Here is a 15517-nt window from a genome sequence, read left to right as displayed (position 1 = left end):
ATATTTGGGATAAGAAAGGGTTTATACCTGCTCCTCTCCCACATCTTCATCTTGACTATCACTTCTGCATAGCATTTTCTCTCCTCCGTCATTCTTTGTGTTGCCATGGTCCACTGAACACTTGTTGCTGGTACACCAGGGAAGTTATGTGTGGCAGACCCCTTTCAGTAAAACTGAGATCTTCAAAATGGCCTTTGCAGAGAGGGAGTAGATAGAATGGAGGGCAGGTCCTCTTTCATCTTACACTTGTGGGAATAGTAATCCAAAAAATTATATGGGCATATATACAATACCACTGAAATCTTGGGAAACTATTTTAAAAATAGAAATTTGTGGGAAATTTTAATTTTTATTCTAAGTGTTCATTGTTTAAGAGAAATGCGCTCATGGTTCGAGTTTGCTTGAGCATGATCTGTGGGTACAGCCTCACTTTAACATTGCTGTTTTCTTCCTTGATCTCTCCACCATTAGCAGAGGCCCTTCTTGTCTAAACCACTGTCAGACTTATCTCTACCTACATTTTAGGACACATTATCCTCTACCTATAGAAACTGATCTTATCATCTTCCTACCTCTAGCAAGATATATCTCCATGTCTTAAGTCTGGAATAATCTGGGATCTGTTCCCAGAGGAAAAGCTCAGAGTGGACTTTGGTACCCCTTGTGTAACAGAACAATCTAGGGCGTCATAGGAACATCATTTGTGATTCCTGTGAGGTCACAAATGATTTCATCAATATGCATCTTTTGAAGGGGGCAGGTTTACTGGTTAATTGCTAAATCACATACATAGAAGCACATACACACAGATCCATATTCTGCCTGGTCAAGAAGGAAACATTAATTCTCAGAGGCAGATCTTTCTAAATAAGAGTTCTCAAACTAGTAATCCACTAGCCTAATTCAGCTCGCGTATATATTTTATTTGGCCCATACAGTTTTTGTTTATTTTTAGAAATTGCACCAACATTAAAAACGGATACATTTGATATAAAAATCCACATTTCTAGCTTTTCTCAAAAATATATTAAGATCTAGATCCACTAGACCTATAATTCTACATGAGAAAATTTGGCTAAGCTGAGTAGGGGCTGCCTTCTATAGGCAATGTGTATGGTCTTCATTCAGCCATGGTCTCTACCAGTTCCTGTTACTGTCCCAGCATGGAAGCCATGCTAATTATTAGTCATCACCGCATTGTTTCTCTTATCCATGAGGAAAAAAAATCCATTTCTGTTTTCAAAATCCATAATTCTGAGCTGTGGGAAATCAATTAAATGTTCTAATTTTTTTCTAAGCCTGATTAGTGGCAGTAACTGAGTTCAAATTTGTCATATTTTCATCCATAACAAACTTGCATTTTTGGACCATAAAGTGAAAATAATAAAGAAGGAATAAAACTGTAAAAACCCACCTGATCAAAATAATTATAATTATTATTAACAAGGGGTAAAAATGTAGAAAGACATATTTATTGGATAGATGACCATCACTAAAAAAAAAAAAAATTAACTCTCCATGTACTAAAGCAAGAACAAAGCATATTCCATTTTTTCCAATTCAGAATGCCCTTGAAGTAGATTCTACATATAAGTAATCATGGACAAATTATAAATTATAAAAGTGATGTAGGCTTCCTTGAATAAAGAGAAAACAAAATAGACTTTATGTTTTCTCAATTCTTAAGATGTAAGTTGCCTAATTGTGGCTGGGGGAGAAGGAATCAGAAAATATTGGAGATCGAATGACTCTTGCTAGCATTTAACTTCTCCCACATCCCAACATTTACTGATGAAGAAACTGAAACTGTCCATAGTATCACAATTCATCTATTGCAAAGGCTAGAAAACAGGATTTTTGGTTTAGAGATAGTGCTGCCTTTGATCATTAGAAATTATTATAACTCAGCACATGGAATTGGCACTGATCTTTTATGCTTGCAGTCTGCAAGACGTGCCTTTATTATTTTTCAATAAGTCTTAAGGTGGTCATTGGGCAGGGAGGATGGTCCTGATATGGAGTAGGGAGAAACAAATCAACACAGTTTTCATTTCTATAGAATGCTTCACCTCTATAGCTATTAGACCATGAGACTTTATGAACTAAGTTTAGCCACTGCTCTTTTTACCAACTTAGCGGAGAGAACAGAGGCCTGGTAGTGAAGGTCAACAACTCTGATTTATGACCTGGCTCTACCTAGTATTTAATTTTAAGACTATGACTAGGAAATTTAATCTTTCTGAACCTCGGCTTCCTTATCAGTGTAGTGAAGATAATGCTACTCAGCTTGTGGACTGTTCACTTCTTCATTGAAGAAGTGCATATTAAACCCCTACTATGTGCCAGATGTTGTTCTTGGTGCTAGTGGAGAGCCAGAAAACAAATGCTCTACCTTATAGGAGGCAAGGTAGTTGCAAGGATTGAAAGAATCATCTGCAATGGTTTCTTACACAGAGGGCATGTTCAATACTTGTCATTGTTCATTTTCTCTCTGATTCTTTTCTAAAACCACACCCTAAAATCAGGAGAATCTTTGCTCCTAAGTTTCAGTATAGATTGAGAAAATAAAGCATATAAATGGCCAAGAATAGGACTTTGTGAATTTTAAATAACCAACCAAGATCCAATTTTTTTATCTTTGTGCCATGCGTGAATGAGGTAGGTTATGTAAAACAAGCACAAGTGCACAAGCGCCTCCAGTCATACACTTTCCCATGACAACATGCACAATCTATTCTTTGTCAAATATAGAGCAACTCCTTCAGTACTTGTATTTCAGAATTTTTCTATGGCTCTTAGAGCAAAATCACAGACGTTTTACTTTGTTTCCGCCAAAAATTTGTAAGGCAGAGTAAGATTCCCATTCCTCTACATTTTTATACACTAGGATTAGGGGTGGACACGGGTGATTAATCAAGAAAAAATTCTCATGTCTTCTTCTGATCATCATCTCTGAAAGAGAAAAGAGAAATTAAACAGAATTAGGCTGCTGTGAAGAGATCTTGAAAGCATTCAGGAAGACTAACAACAGAGTCGCTTATTTTTTTCCCCTAAAGGGAACTGTTGATAATTGAAGTAAGGAATGAAAGTAAACACTCTACTAGGCCCCTTATAGGTGTTTTCATTAATTCTTATGACATATAATCCAATAACATGAAATATAAATAATAGAACATTGGCAAAAAAAAACCCCACACAATTTAAGTATAGTTTTGAATTATGTTTATGTTAACCTCTGATTAGGAAGCCTATGTTTTTCCACCTCATCATAAGTGAGATTCATCATATCCCACTAGCCATTGTCATATGTGTGTGACAGTGTTTGTCTGAGCTTTGTTTCATTTCAATCCAAAGTATACTTTCTTTGGTGTTATGTACAGCTATTGGAGCAGTGACTTCTCCCTATTATAGGATCATGGGTTAATGAAAAATACATCCATTTCAGACCTGCTAATAACTCGTTGCATGGCATGGGTTGAACAAGTCACTTGATTTCTCAGGGCCTCTGTTTCCTCACCTGTAAAATGGGATGAGTTCAGACTAGGCTACCTGTAATACCCATGTAGCTCAGCAAAGGCAATTCCTCAAATGTATATGTGTGTGTGAGTGTATTTAAATAAGTTTTTAAAACTACCTGATTGTCCACTCTTTTATAATAATACTGGAAATATACTGAATTGTCACAAAATTAGGGTTCTATCCCCTCCTGAGAGAAATATATTTGCTATTAATTCTAGAATACCCCCCTACATGCTTGTCATTGCCCCAGGCAAGTGATGGAAGAGAAAACAGGAACAGGAAACAGTGCCTGCAGTTATGCATCTCTATTTTCAGAACGCTGGCTCCTAAATTAATAGAAGGCTGCCTGTTCCCCCAGCATCTTCTGTCTCTGTCCTCCCCTCCCTTTCATCAGTAATCTTACCTCTTCTCAGCTAGCTGTTTGCTAACCCAGGGTAAATTATTTTTGAAAAATGTGACATTATACTTATTGTAACAGTAGCAATTAACTTTCAGTTGTTTTCAGCTTGTAGCAGAAGTGAAGTGACTTTTGGTAGGGGAGAAGAAGGAGGTAATTTCAGGGAATTCAAGCATTTGGAGAAGCCCACATCTTATAAACGACAGTAACAAACCTTTACGGATTTAAAGAATGTAAAGCCCCAATAGAATGCCTGGCAAATAGTAGTAGGAGTTTAATAAATTGCATCCTATTATTCTTACTTCACAAACCAGCCTTGCATGTTTTATAATCTACTCAGATCCTTGGAAAGCAGGTTCTTCTTTAAAACCTCCATGAAGTCGGCTGGGCGCAGTGGCTCACACCTGTAATCCCAGCACTTTGGGAGGCCGAGGCGGGTGGGTTACTGGAGGCCAGGAGTTTGAGACCAGCCTGGCCAACATGGTGAAACCCTGTGGTGGTGGGCGCCTGTAGTCCCAGCTACTCAGGAGGCTGAGGCAGGAGAAACGCTTGAACCCTGGAGGTGGAGGTTGAGGTGAGCCGAGATTGTGCCACTGCACTCCAGCCTGGGCAACGGAGTGAGACTCCGTCTCATTAAAACAAACAAACAAATAAAAAAAACCTCCATGAAGTCCTTGAAACCTGGAACACTGTTTTATAATTCAACCTAATGTATTAGTTCTACAGATAAACCATTTTCTGTTGCGTTTTCTTTTCTCTTTCCCTGGATTTCGCTACTCCCTTATTTTATTTTTCATTCCAGTATTTTCTCTCATTCCCTCTTTTGACTTTGTTCCTTTTACATCTGCAATAGAATTGCTATTTCCTAATATCCTTATTATCCAGCCCACCTCACTTGTGGCCATGAGGTAAAGTATATTCTCTGGCTTGGGAGAAAGCCTACTAATGTGCAGAAACCCCATACCTGAGGCAAGGTGAGGATTTAATATGTTTTCTCATCTCTTCTTCCCCAGTCCCCCTCCTCTGTTTTCTTTTGTATCAAAGTACTAAGAGTCATACTTAGTACTTTTTTTTTTTTCACCAGTTTTCTTTTCTCTTGCCTTCTTTTATTTTGTTTTGCTTTCTGTCAGCTTCTGGAAGACTGAGAATCAAGGATGTGTGAAGAGATTGTCCAATAACATGAAAGCAGAAACACAGCAAAGGGGTCACTGAGTTTTGAGAGGACTGCTGTTGCATTCATGCATACTACTGGCATTCTTTCACTTAAATAAAATATATTACATTTATTTCTTTAAAAAATATCAACAATCTGTGGTTTCATTGCCCTTCCTCACCTCAGGTCTTTGTCTTTCTGGTATCCAATGCTCATTTCTCCATCTGCTTTTTCTTATACTGTTTCTCTTTCCTGGATAACTGGCCTCCCTATTCTCTATTTAATACTCCTTTCAGTATAAATCTCCCTCATTTTATATGATTTTTCTAATGAATAATAATAATAAAATAGAAATTGCATATTGCTTTACAGGGTAAGATTTTTTTTATTTTCACATTTTATCTGACTCTTGAAATAATTCCAAAAGACACATATTACTGTAATTCCCAATTTGCAGATGAGGAAACCAAGCCCAGGCCCCAATTACGTGGAACTATTAGGCATTATGATTCCTGATATTATGCCCTTTGCACAAAACTGTACTGTCTTTCTATCTTGCCTATATTGATCTTTGCCTTTGATGATTTATTTTAGTACTTACACCAACTCTGTGTAATTTATTATTTAATTATATACTGTTGAGAATTATTCTAAAATTACTTTATAAATCATCTCATATATATTAGGTTTATTCAGTTTAACACAGTTAGTTTATTCAGTCTAACGGGATGGAGATTCTATCTTACCCAATGCTTATATTTCTCTTTTAGTACTTGACTCCGTATTTGAACCACGCATATTTAATAAATATTTTTATTGATTGAATTAAAAATTATTCTAGTCAACAAATTTTATATCTTCTTATGTGTCTAAAAAGATGGCTAGGTGGTAATTGTAATGATGATGGTGATAGTTCTTGTTGTTCATAACCCTGCTATGGTTTGAATGTGCCCTTAAAATGCATGTGTTGGAAATTTAATCCCCAGTACAGCAGTGTTGGGAGGAGGGACCTAATGAGAGCCAATTGGCTATGAGGTCTCTGCCCTCATTAATGGATTAATGTCATTATCTCAGGGGTGAGCTTTTTATAAAAGGATGAGTTCAGCCCCCTCTTACCTGTTTCTCTCCTGTCCTTCTGCCTTCCATCATGGGATGACCCAGCGAAAAGGCACTTGACAAATGCAAACCCCTTAATCTTGGACTTCCCAGCCTCCAGAACTGTAAGAAATAAATCTCTCTTCTTTATAAATTACCCAGTCTCCGATATTCTGTTATAGCAGCACAAAGGGGACTAAGACAAATCTCATCATCTTAATTCCTGTATGAGAACTATGTGTGTTTCTCCTGCTAGTATTGCCATTTCACAGATGTAACCATGAAGCAGATAGTGACCAAATCACTTCTGCCAGTGTTGCCCTTGCCAAATTGAATGATGACTGATGCCCTTTGGAATGCATACTACACTCTCTATTTTGTAAATGTGGACTACCCATGTCAGCTTCAGCAATATTTATCCAAGAGTAAATAAGATTTTTGAAATTATAGTCAAATGTTTGGAATACCACTTTACAAATCTGGGTAGGCTAAGTGCCATTGTGTTATACTAGTCTAGCCTTCTGTGCAATATGATGTTTTTAATTCCTTTTTTTAACTTCTATTTTTTTTAATCTGGCAGAGATGGTTTAAAGAAAAAGTAAAGAGCTAGCTGCTGGCTTATTATTTTTTTTTTCCAGTAGAAGGAGTACCTCTTTAAGGAGGAAACAGGTGTTAAAGTACTTCTCTTCTTTATCCTTAACCTACTCCCTATTTTTTTTCCCCTATCTTCCTCACTGGCAAGAGAGTCTGGCTTTTATACATAAGATTTACAGGAAGTGTTTCTTCCTCAGCAGAAGAAATATTTAGACAGCAGCAGTGACAGACTTGAATCCCCCACCCACGGTAGACCTTCTGGTTCCATGAAGTCTTTCATATGAGAGAACTGAAGGATGAAAGGTGTTTTTCAAAAGTTTTTAAATTATTTTTAATAATTACAGTTCTCTTCCTCAGAGACTGGCAATCTGGAGATTTAGGGATTTTTTTTTCTCTTCACTGGCTTGAATTTTTCAAAATTCTGTTGTTTTCTTTTTTCTCTTTCAAGGATAAGTAGGAAACCTTACTACAGGTTATCATGCAAGGTGGCTTTTGAAAGCGATGGTGGCAAAAAAAAAAAAAAAAAAAAAAAAAAAAAAAAAAAAAAAAAACTGAATGCCTGCTTCACAGTCTACGTGGGAAGTAGTGATAAAAGAAGGGATGCTTTCAGGGCAGAGAGTGTATTATTTCTCCAAAAAACCAGGTCAGTATGTAATGTAGCAGACATGTTATGGGACCTGAAACAGTACAAACGAAATAACATTAGAGAGAAACAAAACTACATCCTATAAAGAGAATATGAAAGAAAACCAGAGCACATATACAATGTATCCTTTTGGGAGCAAAAGCATCCTTAAACAAAGAAAAAGGACACTCTTGGTACTCTTAGTATTCTTGACACTATTGTTTTTTGGGATAAACATCATTTCCTGGGAGCTTGTCAGAAATTCAGACCCTTCATCCCCACCTCACATCTACTGAATCAGAATCCGCATTTGACAAGATTCCCCCGTGACTATCTCTGAGGTGCTGCTAAAGACATTGGTACTAACTCTTTATTTCTGACTGTTTCTGCCTTTTCTGTCTTTGGACCCTTTGCCTTCCCCTTTCCCTTTATTTCAGCAAGTTCTTAAGGAGGACTCAGCTGACTTCTCAGCTACTGGATCAAGCCTGTCTGCTTGTAATAAATTGCATAATACTGTAGAGGGAATCTGTATTTAGCTAGCAAAACACAATTCTGATGTCAGGCTAACTGTCTCTGGGGATGCTGGTTGGGCATGCTGCTGGGCGCTCTGTGGTTAATATATAATTTTATCTTTGAAAGACAGAAATTAGATCAATATTTCTTCATTTCCTTGGATTTAAGAGTAGCTCACGCTAGGATTAATAGGTCTCAATGTTTTTCAAAATGCTAATATTCGTTCTATGTTGTCAGAACAATAAATCATTTACTCTAAGTTCAGGCCCAAGGAATAGTGAAGCAATTACTGACTCTGGTCACAAGATTAAACCTTTGAAATAATATTTGCTGATACATTCTTCACCAGGAAATATCATCACTTTCTTTGCCAATTACTATGGGCTAATAATGAACCCCCATTACATGACCTATTGTTTGTTATGGCTTTATGCTGAGAAAACACCATGAAGCCATCTGGAAAATACTCATCAGCTGTTCTCCTCAAGTGCCATATTACCAAGTTTGTTCTGCATATTACCATATAATTGAGACTCAAACCTGCTTTGGCCTCTGAGGGAGTCGCTGTGGTGTGGAGTTCTTTCTAGTATATTACTTGTAGTATGCAGTTACAGGGACTTGTTTGCTGAAGATCTTACTCCAGTTTGATATTAAAATAGGAAAAACTCCGTATGTTTTTTCCTCTATGTTTAACTACAGAGCCAAAATAAAGTATATTAACTGGTGCATTGGGATAGCGTATGATTAAAATCAAAACAAAAATTCATTTTGGCTGAGTAGATTCAACTCGGGGGGAATTAAAACTTCTTTCATTCTGTCATGTCTACCACTGTGACTAAATTAGCTGTGGTGTCCCTAATTCAGTATTTGTAACTTTTAGTCATTAATTCTACAGCCGAGGATTTGATCAACCTTGCAGAAATTTGAATCAGTTCTTAATAGAATAAAAAATAATACTTCTATCTCTGCAGCAGAGAAACTCCATGAACACAGTAGGTGCTCAAAAATACTTGTTCTATTTCTGAGATTATCAATAAAGATTTTGAAATTCCACCCTGTTTAACTGTTATACCTAAAATCAAAGACACACAATACAAAGGGAGCTGTTTCTTTTCCCTAATATTGAAGATAATGCATCATGCTAGAAGAAAAATTCTAACATCAATGTTTCTTTAATCCATTTCTAAGAGATATGCCTTTGCCTAGAGCTATGTTGATTGACCTTCAGGGTAATTTTAAACCCTGAGCACCACATCTGAATTGGAATCAAAACACATATCTTTCTTGCTGAGCACAACATTCTTTTCAATTCAACAAGAATTTTCATGTGCTTAGCATTATCATAGGCAAAGGAAATGCTAAAGCTATAGAACATATGGTTTTTCCTCTCTATACAATGTATATATTATTACATAATACAGTTAGAGAGAATCTCAAAGAAGATGTAAAACAGAATAGCATATATGAATTAAACCATTATCTGTATTCACCAAACTGGTTCTCCTCCTTCCACCTCTCTTCTAGAGAGTAGCACCTAAGCCTTAAATTCAGATTTCATCCTAAACTCCTCCCTTTCACCTCCCATTACATCCAGTCAACCGTCAAATCCAGTGGATTCTATCTTCGTAATATTTCTTGGTTCAGTATCTTTTTCTCTATCTCTTACGCTGCTGCTTTAGATTGGCTGGCATTACCTTTAACTTAGACTATTGCAATACCCTTTTACATTTTGACTCATCTTCCTGAATGACTTTCCACCAACCCAGTTTCTTAAAACATAGATCTAAAACTTATACTATTCTTATTTTCTCCATCAGTCACGAGAAAATGTCCAGACCCTATATTCTTGATCTGGGCCTCCAGTTTTGTCTCCATCAGCATAGATACTTATATCCTATAATTCCACCAGAACATATCCAGCTGTTTCAGCATCTGGAATTTTTCACATATTCCTCCCCTATAATGCCCTTCCTTCTCTTATTTTCTCCACTTGATAACCAAGAAAGTACCTTTCAAATTTTTATTTAAGAGGGTTTCTTTTTTTTTTATAATTTAAGTTTTAGGGTACATGTGCACAACATGCCGGTTTGTTACATATGTATACATGCGCCATGTTGGTGTGCTGCACCCATTAACTCGTCATTTAACATTAGGTATATCTCCTAATGCTATCCCTCCCCCTTCCCCCCACCCCACAACAGATCCCGATGTGTGATGTTCCCCTTACTGTGTCCATGAGTTCTCATTGTTCAATTCCCACCTATGAGTGAGAACATGCGGTGTTTGGTTTTTTGTCCTTGCAATAGTTTGCTGAGAATGATGGTTTCCAGCTGCATCCATGTCCCTACAAAGGACATGAACTCATTCATTTTTTATGGCTGCATGGTATTCAATGGTGTATATGTGCCACATTTTCTTAATCCAGTCTATCATTGTTGGACATTTGGTTTGGTTCCAAGTCTTTGCTATTGTGAATAGTGCCACAATAAACATACGTGTGCATGTGTCTTTATAGCAGCATGATTTATAATCCTTTGGGCATATACCCAGTAATGGGATGGCTGGGTCAAATGGTATTTCTAGTTCTAGATCCCTGAGGAATCGCCACACTGACTTCCACAATGGTTGAACTAGTTTACAGTCCCACCAACAGTGTAAAAGTGTTCCTATTTCTCCACATCCTCTCCAGCACCTGTTGTTTTCCTGACTTTTTAATGATTGCCATTCTAACTGGTGTGAGATGGTATCTCATCATGGTTTTGATTTGCATTTCTCTGATGGCCAGTGATGATGAGCATTTTTTAATGTGTCTTTTGGCTGCATAAATGTCTTCTTTCGAGAAGTATCTATTCATATCCTTCGCCCACTTTTTGATGGGGTTGTTTGTTTTTTTTCTTGTAAATTTGTTTGAGTTCATTGTAGATTCTGGATATTAGCCCTTTGTCAGATGAGTAGATTGCAAAAATTTTCTCCCATTCTGTAGGTTGCCTGTTCACTCTGATGGTAGTTTCTTTTGCTGTGCAGAAGCTCTTTAGTTTAATTAGATCCCCGTTGTCAATTTTGGCTTTTGTTGCCATTGCTTTTGGTGTTTTAGACATGAAGTCCTTGCCCATGCCTATGTCCTGAATGCTATTGCCTAGGTTTTCTTCTAGGGTTTTTATGGTTTTAGGTCTAACATTTAAATCTTTAATCCATCTTGAATTAATTTTTGTATAAGGTGTAAGGAAGGGATCCAGTTTCAGCTTTCTACATATGGCTAGCCAGTTTTCCCAGCACCATTTATTAAATAGGGAATCGTTTCCCCATTTCTTGTTTTTGTCAGCTTTGTCAAAGATCAGATAGTTGTAGATATGTGGCATCATTTCTGAGGGCTCTGTTCTGTTCCATTGATCTATATCTCTGTTTTGGTACCAGTACCATGCTGTATTGGTTACTGTAGCCTTGTAGTATAGTTTGAAGTCAGGTAGGGTGATGCCTCCAGCTTTGTTCTTTTGGCTTAGGATTGACTTGGCAATGCGGGTTCTTTTTTGGTTCCATATGAACTTTAAAGTAGTTTTTTCCAATTCTGTGAAGAAAGTCATTGGTAGCTTGATGGGGATAGCATTGAATCTATAAATTACCTTGGGCAGCATGGCCATTTTCATGATATTGATTCTTCCTACCCATGAGCATGGAATGTTTTTCCATTTGTTTGTATCCTCTTTTATTTCATTGAGCAGTGGTTTGAAGTTCTCCTTGAAGAGGTCCTTCACGTCCCTTGTAAGTTGGATTCCTAGGTATTTTATTCTCTTTGAAGCAATTGTGACTGGGAGTTCACTCATGATTTGGCTCTCTGTTTGTCTGTTGTTGGTGTATAAGAATGCTTGTGATTTTTGTACATTGATTTTGTATCCTGAGACTTTGCTGAAATTGCCTATCAGCTTAAGGAGATTTTGGGCTGAGACAATGGGGCTTTCTAGATATACAGTCATGTCATCTGCAAACAGGGACAATATGACTTCCTCTTTTCCTACTTGAATACCCTTTATTCCCTTCTCCTGCCTGATTGCCCTGGCCAGAACTTCCAACACTATATTGAATAGGAGTAGTGAGAGAGGGCATCCCTGTCTTATAATCATCTTCCTAAGCATGACTGAACTTCCTCTCTCTTGCATCCCATTCCATAGACTGGGCATACTTCTATACTTATTCCTGCAGTATTATATCTACTCCCATTCAATTGTAAGCTCCTCAAAGAGGGGATCCAAATATTCATCTCTTCAGCTCCTTGAAGAGTGAGTAGAATACAGTCAGTGCTCAACACAAGGAAAATGAGAATGAATGAACAAATGAGAGCTAAGAAAATGAATGGTCAAAGTGTGATACTCTTGTGGAAGAATATCTGAGAAGAGGCTCACCCAGTGTATTAGTTTTCTATTGCTGCTGTAACAAACTGCCACAATCTCTGTAGCTTCAAACAATATAAAATTATAATTGTACATGCTAGGCCAGAAGCCTGAAACTGGTCGGCAGTACCCTCTGTATGGAGGGTAGGGAGGAGAATCTGTTGCCTTGCCTTTTGCAGCTTCTAGTGGCTGCCTACTTTCATTGGCCTGTGGCCCCGACGTGGACAGAAGACAGGGAAATACTGGGTAGAAGAAGGTGATTCCCCAGCAAAGTCCCCACCCTCAAGACTGGAAACCCACAACCTAATAGAAACAGGCATTCCTGTTTTTGCACCCAAAAGTTGCCTCTTGGCCCGCCACACTCCCCTGTCCTGTACCCATATAAACCTCAGACCCCAGGCTCCAGAAGGCTAATGAGAAGATGAACAGAAGAGCAAAAGAATGGCAGAACCGTGCAGCAGAGAGAAGAGAAGGAGCATCTGAGTGCCCAGAGGAGTTCAGCTGGGGGCGGTTGGAGAGGAGAGCTGCCACTGGATGGCCACACTCCAGGGGAAGATCATCTTCCCACTCCATCCTCATCCATCCCGCTAAGGGCCACCTCCACCACTCAATAAAACCCCTGCATTTACCATCCTGCAAGTCTGTGTGTGACCTGATTCTTCGTAGATGCCAAACAAGGGCCCAAGTACCAAGAGGGCACTGAGCTGATTAACACTTAAGCTGTCCACGGACAGCAAGGCTAAAAGAGCACACTGTAACATAATGCCCACTTGAGCTTTGAAGTGGCAGACATCCACTCCTGGACACTGCCGTGGGGCCAGAACCCAGGGGCACTCGCCCAGCTCCTGCACCTGCCTGCCTGCATGCTCCCCTTCCCATAAGGGATTTGAGCATGCTGAACAGGCAAGCCACACCCCTGTCACACGTCCTGCGAGGAGAGTCATGGAATTCTCTTGTTTCAGCCCCACATCACTCTGACCTTCTACCTTTGTTGTCATATCTCCTTTTCTGACTCTTCTACCTCTCTCTTCCGTCATTTAAGGACCCCTGTGATTACACTGGGCCCACCAATGTAATTCAAGATAACCTAGAATAATCTCCCCATTCTTAATTAATTACACCTGCAAGATCCCTGTGGTCATGTAAAGTAACATATTCACAAATTCCAAGAAATAGAATGTGGATATTTCTGGCAGGCCATTTATCTGCCTACTATATGCAAATCAAGCAATTTCTTGGATGTTACAAATACCAGCCATGTCTATTATTGCATCGATAGGAAGATGGAAACTAAACTAGCAGGGAGAAGATGGCTGATACTAAATAAAATTCTTATAAAACAAAACCACAACCTGAGGGTCACAGTCAAGTACACAGGCTCATGGATTTGTCCAGAGAGCATGTGTACATGCCTGCACTCATGAGTACAGTCCTTCTCAATCCATCCCCAATTCAAGGTTTTCTACCATGCTTCATGAACTCCACATTGCCCTTATGCTTTTTCTCAAAAGTTTCTACCCAAGATGAGCGTTAGCTTGATTTCATGTGTTGTGCCCAAGGACAGCAGTGTGATTTGACTCAGCTGTCTCCCACCTAAATAAAGACCAGAGTGAGTAAAAGTTTCTATTTCTACACCGTCTCTTCAGTCTTCATAACATGGCAAGTGACACTCAGATTACTATTATTCAAAGTCATCTTCAGAAGTCAGTTAGAGTACTTGAGGAAACAATGTGAATATCTTTTGTTTTAGATGGTTGTGATTTTCCAAAGAGTTCCTTGCTTTGTTATTTCTTTAAAAAGCCGCAGCAAAACTCTGTCAGATGGATTCCAAGCACTCTTATGGCCTGAAATTCAATTTTTCCCATTGATATTGCCTACCTTTAAGATTCTCCATCTCTCCTCTAAGGTCACATGTTTGGCTTAGCGTTAAGTATGGTTTTGTTTGCGTGTGGCTAAAAGCTCCTTCAAGGCTGCAACACACACCTTCATCACTTGTCGTATCACTTGTGAGTCAGTCAAACGACTGGTTAATTTTTCTGCTTCTGTTCCCTTGAAACCTAATGGTCCTCCCTGTCCATATTCATCAGCTCCTCTCTCTGTGCTCACTCAGATTCCTGTAATTGTGTGTATATGTGTATGTGTGTGTGTGTGTGTATGTGTTGGTATACTGAGAGCCAAATTTCTTTTCCCTCTTAATACTGGATTCAGAATATAATAAGATAGTGTTCTAAAAATATCAGCACTAATCCTCTTGCCCTGAAGGGAATGGTGTTAGGAATCTTGAAGTCTTTTATCAGACCAAACTCGATTTCTGTATAACTGGAAACCTCCTTATATCACAAATACTTGTCATGCAAATGTCTTCAAATGACAAGATAATGCCTTATCAATCACAAATTTTCCAAACTATGCAGATGTCTTCTGTTCTGTTTGTATTGTCATTTGTGGATGGTGCAAAAATTTAGAAGTTTATAAGAGAGAATATTATCAGGTCATTTCCCTGTATACTTCAAAAGTCAAACACCTGTTTCTCACTGGGTTTAAGAAACAGATTGTTATTCATGCAAAGTCAGTTAATAGTAATTAGACACTGATTTTGTTATGGAGCACTGGGTGTGGGGAAGAAAGTGGCATGAGGTAACTTTCTGGCAAACTGAAGTTCTGAATTGATTGAATTTGATTTTTATAGAATGGCTAACAACCCAAGGGCATTATCCAAAGCTGACAGTTATATATCAAGGAGTTCTCTGAATTTGGCTAAGCTTATTAGGGACAGCATTATCATTTATAAGAAAATTCCATGAGGTTTTATAAGTACATGGAGTCCTCAAGAAATATCAAAAACACACACATAGTGAACTATGAGATAGGCAGTATTCAGTCTCTGGAGAATGACAGGTTGTCTTGACCCAGGCTGGATTTGAAGCTGAGGTTGGAGATATTGCAGAGCTGAGTTTTTGATCACTAAGTAATCCCCTCCAGCTCATCTTCTCTGCTTAGTCTGTGTCATTTTTTTTTTAAAGTACCTGAATTACATTTTTATGTTGCTCTATAAATAAAGTGGTTTTGACATTTTTAATACATTTACAGTTCCTGTAAGTCATTGCTCCTTTCACTTAATTGAAAGGAGGGGCAGATGGTTTAAATTTGGTAATATAGTATCAAATGTAGTTGAAGTGCAACTCAGAAATAAACAAATAAACAAGCTTTTTAAAATTTAGGTACAAATGTACTAT

This window comes from Pan paniscus, chromosome 2 (genome assembly GCF_029289425.2).
Source record: "Pan paniscus chromosome 2, NHGRI_mPanPan1-v2.0_pri, whole genome shotgun sequence".
Taxonomy (NCBI): Eukaryota; Metazoa; Chordata; class Mammalia; order Primates; family Hominidae; genus Pan; species Pan paniscus.
The sequence above is the reverse complement of the archived record's forward strand: the minus strand, read 5'-3'. Positions refer to the sequence as shown.